General features: G+C 37.0%; 1 protein-coding gene across 30 annotated transcripts in view; it reads left to right on the top strand.

Annotated features, from left to right (window-relative positions):
* The window catches only part of LOC106081129 (glutamate-gated chloride channel), a 274,102-nt gene that overhangs the window by 12,628 nt on the left and 248,818 nt on the right, over positions 1-12,656 (top strand). For all 30 annotated transcript variants that reach the window (XM_059362527.1, XM_013242999.2, XM_013243013.2 and 27 more), the window contains exon 2: positions 5,037-5,584. The gene's annotated coding sequence lies outside the window, so the exon portion shown is untranslated. The remainder of the gene's footprint in view (positions 1-5,036; positions 5,585-12,656) is intronic.

Below are 12,656 nucleotides of genomic sequence, written 5' to 3'. Positions count from 1 at the left end.
CAAATCGTGTGTTTCTCGCCACGCTAAAAAGTGTGCAAATCTTTGCTGCAGTAAGGTAATGATCCGAACGGATGTTCGCCCCTCGGATCGATCGTACATAAAACACGCTGGTTGAATGCCTTCCATCTATAAAAACATGATCTATTTGGTTTCTCGGGTTTTTATCTGGTGACAGCCATGTGGCTCTGTGAATCATTCGATGTTGGAAGACTATGATGGTACTGCTGACCACCATGTTCCTTGCCGCGGAAAAGTCTATTCCCCTTAATCCATTATTAAAAGTTTCTTGGTGTAGGTAAAATTTTCCGACTGTTGTCCCAAAGATATTTTCCTTCCCTATTTTTTTTTTTTTTTTCATTAAAATCTCCCAGAACGATTGTAATATTATGGGTGGTACAGCGGTCAAATTCTCCTTCTAGGCGCTCTTAAAAAATATTCTTGGTCAGTTTGTCAATGTCTTCCGTCGGGGCATGGGCGCAAATAAGGCTGATGTTGAAGAATTTGACTTTTATGCGAATTGTGGCTAGCCTCTCATTCACCGGACTAAACATGGAGACAAGGTGTTTCAGACTTCGACTAATCACAAATCCACAGCCAAATTCATGCCTCGTTTCACGGTAGCTATGATATAGGGCGTCGCCTCTCGGTGTTGTTGTAGAGTTGTTTCCGAACCATTTCACTGTGCGTCCAATAGTGCGTTTACTGCATCCTCTCTATAAAGAGTCTGGACATTCCAGGTGCAGATACGCAAATCATGGTTCGTTGGTCACCAACATAGGGGTATCCGTTTTCAATCTTCTTCGATTTTTCATAGTAATTTTTTCAAGTTTTCCAGGTGATGATCTTCTATCCCGACTCACAACCTTTTACGGATGTCAAAGTTAACTACCCAGGGACACCGCGGGGAGGTTTGTGTCCGCATTTGTGACAAAGCCTTGGACAAAACCATACATTGGTGACTGTTTTTGCGGAACTCATGAACACTGAACCCACATAATGTTGTATTTCAAGACTATTGACTAAAGGTAGAGTAAAACGAACAAGTTGCTGTAAAATAGATAATCTTAAAAACAACCACCATTCACTAATTAGGAGAATTTTTCTCTCGAATTCATAGCCGCGTTCAGTGAGCTATGAGAAAATACTCTCTGTATAAGAAAGCGTTTCTCTGTCATTTTCAAAATATGAACTGATCACACAAATCATTTGCAAACAGTTTGTTTTCTCATATAAAAAATCTAGGCGTGTGTGTGTTCACCCATGCTTTTGCCAAATCAACCGGCAACGTGGTTTACGAATTTCGTACTACGAAAGCAGACGACAAGAAAAATCATACTCTATCTGAAGCAAAATGTACCTGAATACATGAATTGTACAACGTTCACTCAATCAATCTTTCTTTTTGCTGTCTTGTTTATAAGTTTTACTCAGTTCTCAATTGTCTTATACAATGTTGTATTTCCAAACGAAGAGTTTAGTTCTTGATCTACCTTATGATTGTTAGAGCGTGTTTTAAAGGAAGAAATGAATGGTATTAAGCAGGCCTTCGATTTGAGATGAAGGAAGACCAAGATAAGCCTTTATTTTGCCAACTACAAGTCAATCAGAATAGTTGCATGGTTTCCAACATCCCCAAGTCACCCAAATCTTATCCAAATATATAAAAAATCCATGGGGATTTCTTGTTATGGTCTTTCATTATTATTTTCTAATTTCTGTCTATGAAGATAAAACGTGCAATGAACTTAAGAACTTAACACGCTTTTAGTGGAAATACTTACCACCATATGATGGGGGTATACCAATCTATTCATTCCATAGCACCCCGAAATATTGATCTGCGACCCTATCCAGTATGTATATTTTTGATCGTCTCGAAATTCTGAGTCAAACTAGCCATGTCACTCTGTCTATCCGTCCGTCCCTCCGTCTGTCGAAATCACAATAGCGGTTGAACGCGTAAAGTAATGATCCCGTGGGGAAAAAATGGTACTAAATTTTTTGATATTTGAGGGAAGGGGGCAACTTCCCCCTTACCCTTATTTTCAGAAACTTCAGATCTCGGAGATACGAACCAACAACGAGTTGAAATTAATAAAATTTACTACCGAAATTCGGAGTCAATGACCTCAACGTTAAGAGCGCTACGCCAATTTAGCGATGAGGCTTATTTCTGGCTGAATAGTTTCGTCAATAAGCAATGGTTTATGGTCAGACGGCGTCATTGGGCCGTAGTTCTTTCGTGATAATCAAGACCGGCACATAACTGTGAATGGGAGTCGCTACCGTTCAATGATAGCAGAGTATTTTTGGCTCCAATTGGATGATATGAGTTTGGAGGGCATGTGGTTCCAACAGATCGAAGCCAATCGATTGGGCGCCTCGGGTGTGCGATTTGGCGCCGTTAGACTATTTCCTGTGGGGCTACGTCATGAATGTGGTCTATGCCAACAAGCCAGCGATGATTGATGAACTTCAGATGAATATGGAACGCGAAATGGCAGCAGTATCGGCCGATTAATGCTTGAAACTGTTGAAAATTGGGTTAAGCGTCTGGACTTCTGTAAGCATGCCCGTGGTGGCCATGTAAAAGAAATCGACTTCCATAATTAAAGACATCGAACATACACGCAAAAAAATAATTCGTTTCACATAAAGGACAGTTTTGACAAGTAAACTTCATTTGTGAAAAACGTTGGACTTTGTTTACAATGAAAGTACATGCTTTTTCGACAAAACTTTAATTCTTGACTTATTGAACATGTTATAAATTTATTTAACGTCATGTTTATTTAAAAGTATATTCTTTATCATTTCTTAAAATAGATTGTGCAGATATATAATATTACCAAACAAGGTATGTGCCTTAGAAATCCTTGTTGTATTTTTTTTTGTACCCGGCAGCCATTTGTCTGTTGCTCTAATGATTTAAAAAATTTCCCTTTCCGCACTCGACTGAGATCTCCAACATACGGATTGCTCTTTGCTCAGTCAAAATAAAGGAAAACAAGTAAGAGCATGCTAAGTTCGGCCGGGCCGAATCTTATATATCCTCCACCATGGATCGCATTTGTCGAGTTCTATGTGCAGTATATATGCAGTATATATTGAATAAGAACTGTTATGCTATTAGAACTATATCAAGTTATAGTCCGATTCGGATCATAAATGAATGCCGGACATTGCAGAAGTCATTGTGTAATATTTCAGTTCATTCGGATAAGAGTTGTGCCTTGTAGGGGCTTAAGATGCGAAATTGGGTGATAGGTTATATGGGAGTTGTATCAAGCTATTGATTTGAGTTATCGATTCAGACCATATTAAACACGTATGTTGAAAGTCATGAGAGAAGCAGTTGTACAAAATTTCTGTCAAATTGGATGAAATCGGTTTACATGGCAACTATATCAGGTTATATATCGATTTGCGCCATACTTAGCACAGTTATTGGAAGTCATAACAAAGCACCTCATTCAAAATTTCAGCCAAATCGGATGAGAATTGCGAGCTCTAGAGGCTCAAAAAGTCAAGATCCAAGATCTGTTTATATGACAGCTATACCATATTATATACCGATTTGCGCCGTACTTGGCACAGTTATTGGTCATAAAAAACTCCTCATGCAAAATTTCAGTCAAATCGAACTAGAATTGCGCCCCCTAGAGACTCAAAAAGTCAAGACCCAAGATCGTCAAGACCAAAACATGGACCGATTTGGCCCATTTACAATCCCAACCGACCTACACTAACAAAAATTTTTGTGCAAAATTTCAAGCGGCTAGACTTACTTCTTCGAAAGTTATCGTGCTTTCGACAGACAGACGGACGGACGGACAGACAGACGGACAGATGGACTTGAAATGATATGACGATCAAGAATATATATAATTTGTGGGGCCTCAGACACATATTTCGAGGTGTTACAAACAGAATAACGAAATCAGTATACCCCCATTCTATGGTGGAGGTTATAAAAACAATCACATGCGATCCATGGTGTAAGGTATATAAGATTCGGCCCGGACGAACTTAACGCTTTTACTTGTTCTTTCCTTATTTTTTGTTTTCACATATTATTTTCATTCAAATCATCAGGGTTCATTCCAGTGTTTGTGAAAGTATTTCCTTGTCATTCATCTACAATAGTAGTTAAAGAAGCTGCTTGTTTGTGAACACTTATTTTCATAAAAATTCAACAATTTCGGAGCAATTGAGTGGTACTTCTTTTGTCAAAAAAAATATTTAGTATTATCTGTTTTATGAGACATTCAAAATAACACATCGCTATACTACAGCTATATTTTTGTAGCGAAAAGGTAAACTTTTAGAGGCAATTTTGTCTATATGTAAACTCTACACCATAGGATGGGTAGTATATTTATTTTGGTATTCCATTTTAATCTAAAATAGTTTTCTATTCATTAAAATATTAGTGCTTGGGTAAACACTTTTTGTATGACATTTATTGGTACTGATGATTTTTAAATGCCCTTTATTTTGCCTGTCGGTAAGAGTGTGCCCAGATCTGCTTTTTCCATGTCGCCTCAAACAAAGCCTTTAAATATTTACTTTGGTATACCAAACATATACGTATTTGTGCATAAGTTTACAAAGCTGCTGCTGCTAAGGGTGTCTTTGCTGGAAGAAAAAGGCTTAATTGCCCATTAAGTTGCTGTAGTGTTTACCTGAGAACATCACTATATTCACGAACATAACAATTTCCCTTGGTTGATTTTAAGCGGTTATTGATTGTATCTTAATATCCGCATCCGTATCCGCCATGTCGTCGTTGAGTGCAACCGGGAGTTTGGTTTAAATAAAATTGTTATAAAAATAACCATAATTTCTTGTGGGCCATTGGCTGTGTTTTCTTGGCGGCTTGGCGGTACAGCTAACAACCCTTTGACGAGATAACAGCCTCTTGAAAACTCTAAAGTGTGTCATAATGGCAAATTGTTATAAATTTTATTTAATCGTATGTTTACCGTGCTGTCTTGCACATAAATTTCTAAAATTTCCTTTGTTATCTTGTTTAGAGAACTGATGCTCCCTTGGCTGTAACAAAATACAAGTAATTAGACAGAAATGAGTGTAATTATCATTTGTTAAAAGAACTGTAAATGTAACAAAAGTTACTAAACTTACCACTACTATTTCAACAACAACTACAACAGCATCAAATACAGCAACAAGAAGAACGTCATCAACACAAAAATTTCCAAAATTACCAATTAACATTGTCAAAAATAAGAAGAACAAGACCATCATCCACATCATTAGCAGTAATCGCAACGACGGCAGTAGCATCGATAGCACAAGTCCATGTTCGTATTCGTCACAGGGGACAAGCACCAGTTTTCGAATGAATCTCTACCAAATATCAGCAATACCACAACAATAAGCTAGAGACGACATCATCATCATCACCCAGGCAGAGGAGCTGTACAACTACTAGCGTCGTTCGTGGTCCCACAAACACTCATAATTAATGTCTGCATCTGTCGTCCGTCATCTGAACATAGCCTCCTGAATCGCCCACAAACCGATACCAAATTACAAAGGCTAATTAAGGCGTTCAATTAAGGTAAGTCGAACATCAATAGACGACTAATACACACTCATACTCACACCTACAAAAGATATTTATGCTCTCACATGCAACTATTACAAATTAAATTACCAGCAGCTACAGTGTAAATTAATTGCAATAATGACCATAATGGATGCCCTAATATTAAAGTGCATTCGAATTTCATAAAATATGGAGCTTTTTGAATGCGACAGACTTTTAAATGCCTTTCAGTTAACACAATCATTACAATACTGACAATAAACAAGTAAAAGTGTGCTAAGTTAGGCCGGGCAGAATCTTATCTACCCTCAACCATGGATCGCCTCTGTCTAGTTCTTTTTCCGGTATCTCTTTTTAGGCAAACATATGATAAAGTCGAATCTAATAATAAATGAGTCATGGGCCTAAGACCCTAAATCGGCTGATCGGTCTATACGGGGGCTACATCAATATATGGTCCGATATAGCCCATCTTCGAACTTAACCTGCTTATGGACAATAAAAGAATCTGTACAAAGTTTCAGCTCAATATCTCTTTTTTTAAAGACTGTAGCGTGATTTCAACAGACAGACGGATGGACAGACAGACGGACATGGCTAGATCGACTTAGATTTTTACGACGATCAAGAATATATATACTTTGTATGGTCGGTAATGGATATTTTGATGTGTTGCAAACGGAATAACAAAACGAATATACCCCCATTCTTTGGTGGTGGGTATAAAAAAAGTTAAAAAGGAAATAATGATGTTATTTTTTTGCAAAAACATGCAAATTTTAGATTTTTTTCGGAAAATATTCGGAAATAACGAATCTTGACAAAAATTTTCAAAAAAAATCGTTGCGAGTCCAATATCTCATAAACCTTTAGAGATACACCGGTCATTTTCGCATGTTTTTGTAGGTTTATATGAGCTCCATCGTTTAAAAACCTCAAGCCGATTGTTCCATAAGTGAATGTTTGGAAACCAATACAAAATTAGACATACTCCTGGTGACCAACTTTCAAGCCATAGATCAGCCTCTAGACTCACTAGGATCCCAAGTTTTACATACTTATTGGAAAACACATCAACATTGACTATATAAAGTTTCGTGTACATATCTCCAACCGTTCAAAGGTTCCAGAATTATTTCCAATATTTTTCGATTTGGCAACACTGTGCGTCGGTTTTATCTTATATATAAAAATGAATTTATGTTTGTTTGTTTCTTTGTTTGTATGTTTGAGTGTTCCTTATAGACTCAGAAACGGCTGAACCGATTTTCTTGAAATTTTCACAGATGGTGCATAATGACCCCGTGGTGAAAATAGGGTACTACATTTTTTGATATCTGAAGGGGGGGCGGACCCTCCCCCTTACCCTAATTTTGAGAAACGCCAGATCTCAGAAGATGGGTGGTGTGATTTAAGCGAAATTTTGTGTGCTCTCATATAGTACCCTAAAAATAAAAATTTTGTATCCAAATTTCGGATGGGGTACCTAGGGGGCTGCCCCACCCTAAAACCTACCAAACATATATTTAGACCAATCACGACAATATGGGACTCAAATGAAAGGTATTTAAGGATAGTGAACGTATCTGATATCCAATTGTCGGACCAAGTGCTGGGGGACCACCCCAAGCCCCAAACATCCCTAAATCGGACATATTTACCGATCATGGCAATATGGGACTCAAATGAAAGGCATTTGCGAGTAGTATACAAATCTGATATCCAAATATGGGACCACGTTTTTGGGGGTCCACCCCTTTCCCAAAACACCCCCACAAACAGGACTTATTTACTGACCATGGGAATATGGGGCTTAAATAAAAGGTATTTGAACGTAGAATACGAATCTGATATCCAAATATGGGACTAAGTGTTTGGGGGGCCGCCTCTCACCAAAAAGTTTCCCCAAAGGGGACACATTTACGACCATAGCAATATGGGGCTGAAATGAAAGGTCTTTGGGAGTAAAGCACGACTTTGATATTAATATTGGGGAAAAGTGTCTACGGGGTCACCCCACCCCCACAACACCACCCAAATAGGAAGTATTTTCTGACTATTGCAATATGATGCTCAAAAAAGAGGGTTTTTAAGTGGAACACGAATCCGATATATATTTTCAAGGCCAACTCACTGAGGGGCCTCCCATCCCCCAAAACGTCATATTTGCCGACTATGGAAATATGGGGCTCAAATTAAAGGTATGTGGGAGTAGACCACGTATCTGATATCAACATTAGGCACCAACTGTCTAGGGGACGTCCCACCACCATAGCAACCCCCAAATAGGTATTTGCTCTCCAAGACAATTTAGGTCTTAAAGAGAGTGTAACAAAATATTTATAGTTTTTAGGGCCAATACCCCAAACCGGACATATTTGCTGACTTTTGCAATAAGAAGTTTAAATGAGATTAGAAAACGAATTTGATATCCAATTTTGAGGGCAATGGCAATATGGGGTTCAAATAAATGATATATAGATATATGAGAGAAGAGCACGTTGCTGATATATTTTCCGGGCTTAGTGTTTGGGGGACTACCCCAAAACACCCTTAAATCAGGCATATTTACTGACCATGTCAATGTGGAGCTTAAATTAAAGGTAATGGGGCGTAGAGCAAGAATTGATACCCATTTTCTGGACCAATTTTCTGGGGGTCTACCCCTTTCCCAAAATACCCCACAAAGACCAATTTTTTACTGACCACAGCAATATGGGGCTCAAATAAAGGTACTTGGGAGTAGAATACGAATTTGATATCCAAATGTAGGACCATGTATTTAGGGCATCACCCCTTTCCCAAAACACTCCCAAAGGGAAACAATTTTTCGACCATGCCAATATGTGGCTAAAATGAAAGGTATTTGAGATTAGAAAACGAATTTGATAACCTATTTTGGGGCCATTTGTTTGGCAATATGGGGTTTAAATAAATGTTATTTGAGAGAAGAGCATGATGCTGATATTTTTTCAGGGCCAAGTATCTGGGGGACCATCTCTCCCCCGAAGCCATTTAAACCAAATGCCGATATAATTACACATTTTGCAGGGATAATGTTGGTAACGGTCGGTGCATGAAATTGACAACTCGCGTGCCAATCAAAAGGGAGGTCAATGACCATTGATCAAAAATTTGATTCGTACATTACTCATTGGCATGAGAGAAGTCTCGGCTCTGTTCCTTATAGGGATATTGGTTCATTTGCGGTGTATATACATCTAAACATTCATAGGTTAATTTACTCCATTTATAACTTTAACCATTCGATATAAAACTTTATAGGCTATTAGGCCAAAAATTCGAAATGTTACAACAGAACGACGAAATTTGTACGCCCGAGCGAAAGGGATACAAACTTGTAGTTGTTGTTGTTTTTGCAGTCTGTTATACACTGAGGCGGCAGCCCTTGCCGATGAAAAACTCCATCGGGTCTATCCGTTAAGTACAACCGGCTGCCATGGGATTGCAAACTTGCAGTAATTTCTTACTGCTAAAGATGGTTGAATTGTATGCTTAGAACCACTTCAATTTTAATTGCCAAACTTAAATATCAAATAATATCACACATACACAAATGAATTTACTCGGGTATAAGTTCACCCATCAATGCATATATGTATGCTTATTTGTGGGTACTTGTGCACAAAGTGTCAAGTACATTGCAAAAGTCTGTTGATATGAAAGTATTTCATCGGTCTGTCATAATCATTCAAAACGAACTATGTGGTAAACTATGGTGACATTTGCCATAATTAGCCACTTAAAGTATTCTTGGTCGATTTGCCAGAAAAAGGCAAAAAATTACCATGTCCCCACAAAAGCCATTACTTAATATCCACCCCTTTTGGGCAAACCTTCCAAGCCTAGGCCAAACACACATCAGTGTGGGTGTACATTTGAAATTGAGTGTGGTATGAACGAGGCCTCTTCGAAAGGATGAAAGTTGAATGAAAACAAGAAAATTTTCCTTTATTTTTAAATTAAACCCACAGTTCAAATGTCTTTGCGCCACAAGGATGAACCAGCCTGTTGAAAAGGCCTTGTATTTTTTTCCATTCAAAGAATTTTGTGCTACTGAGATTGATTGGCTCATATACAAAGGCCTTGTAGTCGTTGTCCCTCTATTCTCTCTTTTAACCCCCTTATTAATAATGCTGATAACACAAACACAATGTCAGTGACAATATTTGTGACCTATTCGTATACTAATTACAATCCTTCTCAAATGATTTTCTTAAAGTACAAAGAGGACAACACAAAGTAAACATGACCTTAAGGATTCGACCACAAATTTGCTATGTGTGGTTGCAATGGACATATAAACGCAAATTCCTAAGGGTGACCAAAAAGAAGGGTAAAGGTATGTCCTCAAAAATTACTTTGAACTACGTGCCCATTCCAAACATTGCCATCCTTAGTGCTATCACATCCAAAACGTTTATGACAATGAAATGTTTGTGGTTTTCTCATATTTATTTGTGACCAGCAAAGTGCAGGCTATAAATGAGCAAACGAATCTATAAAAATTTCTTAAATAGTTCACAATCGGCATTTATGCGCTCTTTAGATAGGAGAGTGGTTTTAAGCAGACAAATGTGTGTTGTAAGGAGTCGATTAAAACCCCCATTCAAAGTGGGGAGCGCATCAACAAAATCATCAAGACACCAAACAGGGACAGCGCACTATTTCCACTGGCATCAGCAACCTTGAAACAATGGCCGCCTTGGGTATTCTGTTCTGGTTTAGATATGACCTGCGCCAAATATTCTCTTGAGGCAGGCCATGTAAATTTTGCATATTTAGACTGACACCATAAGTCGCAAAGAGCCTTTTCAAAGCAATGAAATTCATTAATGTCTTATGGGCGCTTTAGGCGCATTCGAAACAGTACATTTAGAGGATTTGTGGCCACACGGGGGCTACTTGTGCAAAGAGTTGTAGCACGTGGTAGGCAAAGGGGTTGGTTGCCATACTGGTGCGAAGATTTCACTTCACGCTTTCCTTATGTCGGTCAAAGTGTGGACATTTGCTCTAAAAAACATGTGCGGCCTAGAAATTAATTAAAATTACGAATGAAAGAATTTGAAACAACAATATTAAATAAATCTTTGAGGTAAATATCTGTAAAGTTAAATTTTTTTAAGCTAACAGTAAAATTAAATAAAATAATATAAAATAACATAAAAGCGAAAAATAAAATTAAATAAAATTAAACAAAATTAAATAAAATTAAATAAAATAAAATAAAATAAAAAAATAAAATATATTAAAAAAAAAAAAAAATAAAATAAAATAAAATAAAATAAAATAAAATAAAATAAAATAAAATAAAATAAAATAAAATAAAATAAGATAAAATAAAATAAAATAAAATAAAATAAAATAAAATAAAATAAAATAAAATTAAATAAAATTAAAATTAATAAAATTAAATAAAATTATATAAAATTAAACAAAATAAAATAAAATAAAAAAAATAAAATATTTTAAAATAAAATAAAATAAAATAAAATAAAATAAAATAAAATAAAATAAAATAAAATAAAATAAAATAAAATAAAATAAAATAAAAGTAAATAAAATAAAATTAAATTAAATAAAATTAAATTAAATAAAATTAAAAAATAAAATTTAATAAAACAAGTAAGAGCGTGCTAAGTTCGGCCGGGCCGAATCTTATATACACCATGGATCGCATTTGCTGAGTTTTATGCGCATTATCTCTTTTTAGGCAAACAAAGAATAATGAACAAGGACTGTTATTTTATTGGTGTTATATCGAGTTATAGTCCGATTCGGACCATAAATGAATGCTGAACATTGTAGGAGTCATTGTGTAATATTTCAGTTTATTCGGATAAGTATTGCGCCTTGTAGGGGCTCAAGAAGCAAAATCGGGAGATAGGTTTATATGGGAGCTGTATCAAGCTAATGGTCGATTCAGACCATATTAGACACGTATATTGAAGGTTATGAGAGAAGCCGTTGTCTGCCAAATCTGATGAGAATTGCGCCCTCTAAGGGCTCAAGAAGTCAAGATCCCAGATTTTGCACCGATTTGCGCCATACTTAGCACATATATTGGAAGTCATAACAAAACACCTCATGCAAAATTTCAGCCAAATCGGATGAGAATTATGTGCTTTAGCGACTCAAAAAATCAAGATCCAAGATCGGTTTACATGACAGCTATACCAGATTATTAACCGATTTGAATCATACTTAACACAGTTGTTGGAAGTGAGACTCAAGAAGTCAAGACCAAAGATCGGTTTATATGGCAGCTATATCAAAACATGAACCGATTTGAACCATACTTAGCGCAGTTGTTGGAAATATTACCAAAACACCACGTGTAAAATTTCAGTCAAATCGGACGACAATTGTGCCCTCTAGAGGCTCAAGAAATCAAAACCCATGATCGGTTTATATGGCAGTTATATCAAAACATGGACCGATTTGGCCCATTTTTAATCCCAACCGACCTAATACAAAATACAAATTTCGCTTATGAACATTCCACTAAGAAACAGGGGCAAACTTATCACATATCAATTCAAGTTTAAGCTCAATGATAAATGGGCTCCTTTGTGCAGTGCGACACGCCGAAGTTTTACATGGCCTAGTACCTCATAAATGTTGCCAGCATTAGGAGGGGAAAACCACCGTTGTAAATTTTTTCTGATGGTCTCGCCTCGATTCGAACCCAGGCGTTCATCGTCATAGGCGAACATGCTAACCTTTGCGCTACGGTGGCCTTCAAGTAAGAATCCCCACCGACCTACACTAATAAAAAGTATATGTGCAAAATTTCAAGCGGCCAGCGTTACTCCTTCGAAAGTTAGCGTGCTTTCGACAGCCAGACGGACGGACATGGCTAGTTCGACTTAAAATCACATAACGATCAAGAATGTATATACTTTATGGGGTCTCAGGCGAATATTTCGGTGTGTTACAAACAGAAAGACGGTGCCGTCTATATAAAGTCCACTATATCAGCATAAGAGGTTTGTACAAGACACCTCAAGTGTGCAACAGATTCTCTTTTCTTATTTTGTTGCTAGCTATCTTTCTCATATTG

This window comes from Stomoxys calcitrans, chromosome 2 (genome assembly GCF_963082655.1).
Source record: "Stomoxys calcitrans chromosome 2, idStoCalc2.1, whole genome shotgun sequence".
Lineage (NCBI taxonomy): Eukaryota > Metazoa > Arthropoda > Insecta > Diptera > Muscidae > Stomoxys > Stomoxys calcitrans.
Note: the sequence above shows the minus strand (reverse complement) of the source record. Positions and strands in the feature narration are given on the sequence as shown.